Source organism: Berghia stephanieae, chromosome 11 (genome assembly GCF_034508935.2).
Source record: "Berghia stephanieae isolate SIO BIC M18660-M18661 chromosome 11, UCSD_Bste_1.3, whole genome shotgun sequence".
In the NCBI taxonomy this organism is placed as follows: domain Eukaryota; kingdom Metazoa; phylum Mollusca; class Gastropoda; order Nudibranchia; family Aeolidiidae; genus Berghia; species Berghia stephanieae.
The window spans coordinates 18,430,154-18,437,916 of record NC_088370.1 but is presented as its reverse complement, the minus strand read 5'-3'; the positions used below and the strand labels follow the sequence as shown (position 1 = coordinate 18,437,916).

The 7,763-nt window shown below is 38.7% G+C and overlaps 1 long non-coding RNA gene across 1 annotated transcript in view; it reads left to right on the top strand.

Moving 5' to 3' along the window:
* LOC144956305 (uncharacterized) overlaps nucleotides 1–6,982 on the top strand; it is a 48,251-nt gene extending 41,269 nt beyond the window's left edge. Inside the window, exon 3 of the long non-coding RNA XR_013641938.1 lies at nucleotides 6,600–6,982. This is a non-coding gene — a long non-coding RNA (uncharacterized LOC144956305). The remainder of the gene's footprint in view (nucleotides 1–6,599) is intronic.
* The last annotated feature ends 781 nt before the right edge of the window (nucleotides 6,983–7,763 follow it).

Here is a 7,763-nt window from a genome sequence, read left to right as displayed (position 1 = left end):
ACCTTACAGTATTGGCTACCCCAAAAAACCCGGATAGATGGACATAAAGTTCAGTAAAAAAAAGAACCTTATCATCACCCAAGACCTTTCGTGGCCCCTTTGATTGGGAGACATAATGTGCTCAACCATACAGTTTTTATCATGTATGCATAGAACGGAATGGGATTCAATAGTCTGATGTCACGAACGCTCAGCAACGGTGGTCATCGTGGTTCTAAACAAAGAAAATATGTACTTTTTATTCTTCATGCTGGCTAGAACTTTTCATATGTCTTGTGATCAGAATGTGTAAAAGTCAAAACATGATCAGATTTATAATGTTTATCTCCTCTGGAAACACTTTTATGCTCGTTGGAGAAATATTTCATAAGGGCGTCCACCATTGTTCCTGATTGTTTAGAACCAGTTGCTAAGTTACTATTCGTCATTACGAGGGAAGTGACGTTATGACTGTTGAAGGCTATTGACGTCACTCAATTCATTGTTATTGTTTTTAGACACCCATTTTTAATGTGAGTAGTTTTCATTAAATTATTCTATCAATTAGAAAATAGATAGAATGCGCTTGGCCAAGGAGTTCACAACATTGCCATCCGGAAGTATAACAGACCAACACACAAACTCTGTGTAACCATGAACTTTTATAGTCTGGTTAATACAGTTTAGTGAGAACAACTCACAAACGCGGATGGCAAAAACAATAACAAAGGCCTGAGTGACGTCATCTGCATACTATCTATAAACGCTCAAGGTAACACATATTTTTGTCAGTTGGTACATTATATATCTGGCTTGCGGATGTTGTCAGTATTTTACCTTAACGCATAGGATCAATAGTAGTTTACATAAATCATTATGTATAGATTAAACGAAATTGACGTCACTCGGCTCTTTGTTACTGTCTTTAGACAATAAACGCTCGAGGTTACGCATATTTTTATGAGTCGGTACGCCTTTTCCGGATGACAGATGTTGTGAGTATTTTACCCAAACGCACGTATAGATAGAATGCGCTTGGCCAAGGAGTTCACAACATTGCCATCCGGAAGTATAACGGACCAACACACAAACTCTGTGTAATCATGAACTTTTATAGTCTGGTTAATACAGTTTAGTGAGAACAACTCACAAACGCGGATGGCAAAAACAATAACAAAGGCCTGAGTGACGTCATCTGCATACTATCTATAGATAGTTCGAAGTTGACGTCACTCGGGTCTTTGTTATTGCTTTTTGCCATCCGCGTTCATGAGTCATGAGTAATCCTCACTAAACTGTATTATCCAGACTATAAACGATCATGGTTACACAGAGTTTTGTGTGTTGGTCCGTTATACTTCCGGATGGCAATGTTGTGAGCATCCTTAGCCAAGCGCATACTCTCTATTAGACAATGTTAATTGATAGGGAAGGGGAGGTAATGACACGGGTACTGGCACGGAGACAACGATAACTAGTTGTGACATGTTAGTATTTCACACACGTGTCGGGGACTAACACGGGTCTTGTAGTGCACACGTCATCGTGATTACCTCGCATCCATTAGGCAGGATGTTGATAGTCATATTATTATTATCTATATGGATGATGGGAATGAATGGAAGATAGAGGAGGAGTTATCTACCCATTTTCTGTCTTAATATCTCTCTCTCTCTCTCTCTCTCTCTCTCTCTCTCTCTCTCTCTCTCTCTTTCTCAGTCTGACTCTCTCTATATATCTTTGGGTGTATTTGTGTGTGTGTGTGTGTGTGTGTGTGTGCATCCCTATTTCAATATATATATACCACTCGGGGACTCCAACTCATAGTTGCTGTTGACTTTGGACCCCTTGTAAAGTGCTTTGAGCACATTTATTCAATATTGCGCTATAATATAAACGATCATGTGGTTTTTTTTTAAGTTGAATAAATTAAATTGAGCTTTAATATAGCGTAATATCCACTAAATGTGCTCAAAGCGCTTTACAATGGGTCCCTGGTCAACAGCAACATTTAACATGTAGGACGGGACATGTGGACTATGAAAAAAGGTTAATTATAACTTTTGGATCATGGTGAAGAGGTAGCAGGTATTCATGATTTATTACTGACGTTGATCCATAATAATATATCGAAATGGAAGATAGAACTACCTGCTGTAATTCGCAATGTGGACGGTGCTGGGAATGTTCTGTTACACATTCTCACGTGTTAGCCAAAGACATCTTCGTCGTCGTCGTCATCATCATCATCATCATCATCATCATCATCATCATCATCATCATCATCATCACCATCTTCATCATAATCATCATGATCACTATCATCACTTAACTTACTTGACTGTTGAGCTTTTCGCATCTCTGTCGTGGGACTGGGAGGCCTCAGCGTAAAATATATATATATTATATATATATATATATCTTTGCCATTCATCCCTATCTCTCTCCTTCTTTGCCCCCTCTCTCCCTCTCTCTCTCTCTCTCTCTCTCTCTCTCTCTCTCTCTCCCTCTCTCTCTCCTCGTACTTTTCGGGCTCCTCTCTCCCTTTTCTCTCTCTCTCTCTCCCTCTCTCTCTCTCTCTCTCTCTCTCTCTCTCTCTCTCTTAACTTACCTATCCCCAAACCAACCACACACACAAAAAAAAAAAACAGGCGTTAAAAATAAATAGCAACAACAAAATAAACACCATTATTATGATTATCATATCAAATGGAATAAAAACACATCAAGCGTTCACACAAATTAAATCAGATCGGAGTGCTACTCACCAAATGTCATCATCTTGTAAGTCACGTGGGCAATGACTGAGCATGCGTGTGATTCCCCTTTGTGATAATGCTATACACGTCACAGAGTACGCCGACTGGATTTTACAGCCATATTCTGACAAATCATATTTATTTATCATCCTTAAATTTGGCCATAAAAGTTTTACTTCAAATACCACACAATAAAATGACCCATACTTGTCTCAAAACTATATACCCCACGTGTACATATATGCAGGTCTGACATCCGAACCCACTTATGGGCCTAATTTAAGATTATTGTAAAAGACAATATTTTGCGTAATTTTTTTGAGATTTCCATTACAACAATGAGCCAATGAATTAAATTTGATCACCAGACCTGGAAATAAATGCTCGTCAATTACAGCCAAGACTTCAAAAAGTATCAAATTTTAGACTAGATAATTCTCTCTATTTCTTTTTTTTTTTTTTTTTTTTTTTTTTTTGGGAGAAAGTTTGATAAGTTGATTTTCATTTTAATCGATAGATATTTCCAGTCCAAATTTGCTTGTTTATTTAGCCTATTATTTTTCTGGCCAAATATATATTTTTAAAAAAGTTGTTTTCTCGTACAAGAGCAAATAATACAGGCACGCAAGATCTCGTCCCATCTGGTATCAATATACAATACCATTGGAATCACAGATTCCTTCCTTGCTTGCCATCCATCCTGCCAGAATGTTTCCCCGCTTGGGTCATAATATTTCAGACACAGACTTTTATATCATCAACCCTTTGAGAGCGGAGTTCGGGTAAACACGAACAATAGAATAGTGAGTCGAGAGGGTATTTACGTTGATAATGTTTGCCGCTTGGGTCATAATATTGACACAAATTTTATGATATCATTAACCCTTTGAGAGCGTAGTTCGGGTTACCACGAACAACAGAATAGGGAGTCGAGCGGGTACTTATGTTTATTATGTTTGCCGCTTGGGTCATAATATTGACACAAATTTTATGATATCATTAACCCTTTGAGAGCGTAGTTCGGGTTACCACGAACAAAAGAATAGGGAGTCGAGCGCTTGGGTCATAATAATATTTCAGACACTAACTTTATTATATCATTAACTCTTTGAGAGCGCAGTTCGGGTTGACACTAACAACAGCAGAAGGGTGAATGGAGCAGGTACTTACGTTGATAATAACAAGAAATGAACGTCAGTAGGAAAGAGCAGGAGGACGATAAAGATTAAAAACACTCGGGAAGGGTGGATGAGGGATTGGGGGGGGGGCGGACCCACAGTCCGATTGTTAACCCTCTCCTTACCTCCTACAGCAAAATCGTCACAGTTGTTACGACGCAATATACATTTTTTCTTATTCAGATTTATTTTTGTACATCACAATGATCTTTGTTTAATTAATAAGAACATAAAGTTGTTATGTAGAGAGATTGTTTGAGTTTTAAAAATCATTTTTTCTGCTGGGTAAGTCTGTCACTTTGGGAAAATACTGAAAATGATCGGTAAGGAGAGAGTTAAGGCCCCTCCGCGATATTTTGAGGTCACAAAGGTCAACACGCAAGTACAGCGAAAGTTTAAGTTTACTGGCGAGCTAACAGTTATAAGTATAATAACAAGACATGAAGTGAGTAGGGAAGTGCCAGAAGACAATAACAGAGAATAAAAACTTCGCGGCGGCGATGAGGGCTCGAACCTGCGACCTTACTGGTACAACAACTCCGCCTGGCCGGGGAGATCGTGTCTCTACCGTGTGAGCTATCCACGAACCCCCCCCCCCCAAATAAAAATAAAAAAGTTGCTTCAAACAATTAATCTGTATTTATTCTCAACACAAACATAATATGGCACACAGGCGATTGAGACACTGAGCAGGCTCCCATATTGGAATGAATATTAAAATTCACAAACGTGTGTGGAGAAGGCACTTGTGTTGATAAAAACAAGAAATGGAGAGAGTAGGAAAGTGCTAGAAGACAATAGATAATAAAAACTTTGCTGCGTTGAGAATACGCTTCAACATTCGTAACGTCACTTCCCTCGTAATGACTTACGGTAACTTAGTAACTGGCTCTAAACTATCGGAAGAATGGCGGACGCCCTCATGAAACATTTCTCCGACGAGCATAAAAGCGTATCCAGAGGAGAAAAAAATACCTATTATAAATCTGATCATGTTTTGACTTTTACACATTCTGAACACAAGTCATATGAAAAGTTTAGAACCACGATGGCCGCCGTTGCTGGGCGACGTGACATCAGGCTATTGAATCCAATTGTCTTCGCTACAGTTTTGTTTCTCTAGTGTCTTCTGACAACGAACTGAACAAGTGTGTATGAAAGGTGCCAGACAAAACAAGAAAGAAAAATACAAGAGAAAAAAAAAACCATCCCAAAAAATCAGTCGCCCTCGACTGGGGATCGAACCTCAGACCGGTCAGATGAACTACCGTTACACAATGAATGGTCCGAAGTTCAGTGTCATATCACTAGACTGCAAGGCTGAATGGTACAAAACGGTAGGGGCTGTCTGAAGTTTGTAATCTTGAAAATACTAACAAAAAAAGTGAAAATGGAGAGGCTTCGTATAGGAATGGTACAGACAATGGACGTTTCGGGTACAAACCCTTCGTCAGCACAACATTACACAAATTAACGTGGAAAACAAATAAAATAAAATAAGACTGGTATAACCCAGGCGCCAGCCGCAATGCAGCGCCGCAAATTGAGCTAAGGCAAGGTGACTTGCTCAAGGCCATACAGGGCAGCGCGGGGTGATCGAACTCGGTACCTTTCGAGTACGAAGCAAAGACCCGCTGAGCCACGCTCCCCCGCCCTATGTGTTGCTGTTGGCTATATGTCCTTTGTAAATCGTTTTGACCCCATTGAGTGGATATTGAGATTTACCAGTTTATAAAGTACGTATCTTGATAAGCATTTGATTATTTGTGACCCATCGTCTCAAAACGGTATTATGTCGGAACGATCCAGATGCTTAAAAGCCGAATTAAATGTTAAAATGGTCAAAAATATAAATTGTTGGCATTAGCAACCTAAAATATGGTATCCATTCTCCTCGATAATACATACAAACTCAACATAAGTCTGATGTTTCTGGCTATAAATTCAATTTTCAACATCTTAACCAACCCGACTTAATACCGTTTTGAGGCGAAGGGTCACATTTATATTTTTATTGGACAAGAATTCTATTCTAAGTATAATCATAGTCACCATAATATATCCGCTTGTTGCTCCACTGTACATTTTAAGACTTTTAATATTCTTTGCCATGTTTTATTTAATTTATTAACATTTAATATTCCTTTTATAGATAGTATGCGCTTGGCTAAGAAGTTCATAACATTGGCTTCCGGAAGTATAACGGACCAACACACAAAACTGTGTGTATCCATGAGCGTCTATAGTCAGGTTAATACAGTTCAGTGAGCATTACTCATAAACGCGAATGGCAAAAAAAAAAAAAACAATAACAAAGACCTGAGTGACTTCAACTGAGAACTATCTATAGATAGTATGCAGATGACGTCACTCAGGCCTTTGTTATTGTTTTTGCCATCCGCGTTTGTGAGTTGTTCTCACTAAACTGTATTAACCAGACTATAAAAGTTCATGGTTACACAAAGTTTGTGTGTTGGTCCTTTATACTTCCGGATGGCAATGTTGTGAACTCCTTGGCCAAGCGCATTCTATCTATAATTACCGAATTGTGTTGTGATACAAAATTATAATTTCCATACAAGGATCAATAAAGTATATCTTATCTTATCTTATCTTATTTTATCTTATAAATTGATGAAGAATAAAATTAAAATACTTCTATGGACGTTCTTCTTTTGTCCAGAATGATGTCGTGTAATACGGTGTACTGCCAGGTACTGTACTATAGCCACGGCTATTTTGCCCTGGTCACTCTATTCTTTTTCATCTGCTACATTTTGGCACAGTTACTGGAGATGTGGCAGGAGGAACTGGAACACAGGACCACGGAGGGGGAGGAGGGGGTGGACATTCCTTCCTTTGTTGATTGATGGATTGATTGATTGATTGATGGATGGGTTGATGGATCGATCGATTGATTAATGGATTGATGGATGGATTGATCGATTGATGAATTGATTGATTGATTGATTTATGGATTGATTGATTAATTGATTGACTATTCAACAGATTGAATCCTTGAAGTGTAAGAAATCAAGATTTGGAATAAATATCGAGTGAACTTTCTTTTGATTTAACTTTCTGATTTTTCTGTTGATTTTCTTTTCTTGATTTTGTTTGTTTTGTTTTGTTCTGTTTTTCTTTGTTTGTTGTTTTTGTTTCGTTTTGTTTTTTGTTTTTTTAATTAAAAGAACATTCCAAACAAAATTCTCCTGATCAGTGAAGCATCTAACTGACTCCCTTTTGTCATAAAACCCCAGGCTAGGGCCAAGCAAAAACACAACTATAATTAATTGGACGACTGTTTTAGGAAAATATGTAGTAAGTCAACCATAGAGATCGTGGACCCGGAATGAACAATATGCACTAATTTTTGTGGATTTAAACGGACTGTGGGCTTCCGATAGCTCAGTAGGTAGAGCACTCGCTTAACATACATAGGGACCGAAATCGATCCCGGGTGCAGTCGAGATTTTTTTTTCTAACCCCCTGTCCACCCAGCAGTGAATGGGTAGTTGATTCTGTTAGATTTAGCGCAAAGGACTTTGCGATATATAGTCTAGCGTCCTGTGCAAAGGCAGGATATCAAGCAATTGCTGTTTTGTCCGTTTCACGCCATAGAAACAATGATAAACTCTGTGCGGCTATGTGGTCTATTGGTATGACACTCGCTTTCGGATCCGAAGGTCCTGGGTTCGAGCCTCGCATAGTTGAGTCCTTAGAAAAGACTCTTTACTCACAGTCTCTCGTCGTACTCAGGTGTAAAATGAGTACCTGGTCGTCAACAGTGTTGTCTTTGTTGTCTTTGTCCGAAAAATGATATTATCGCCTAACAGGCGGCATGTCT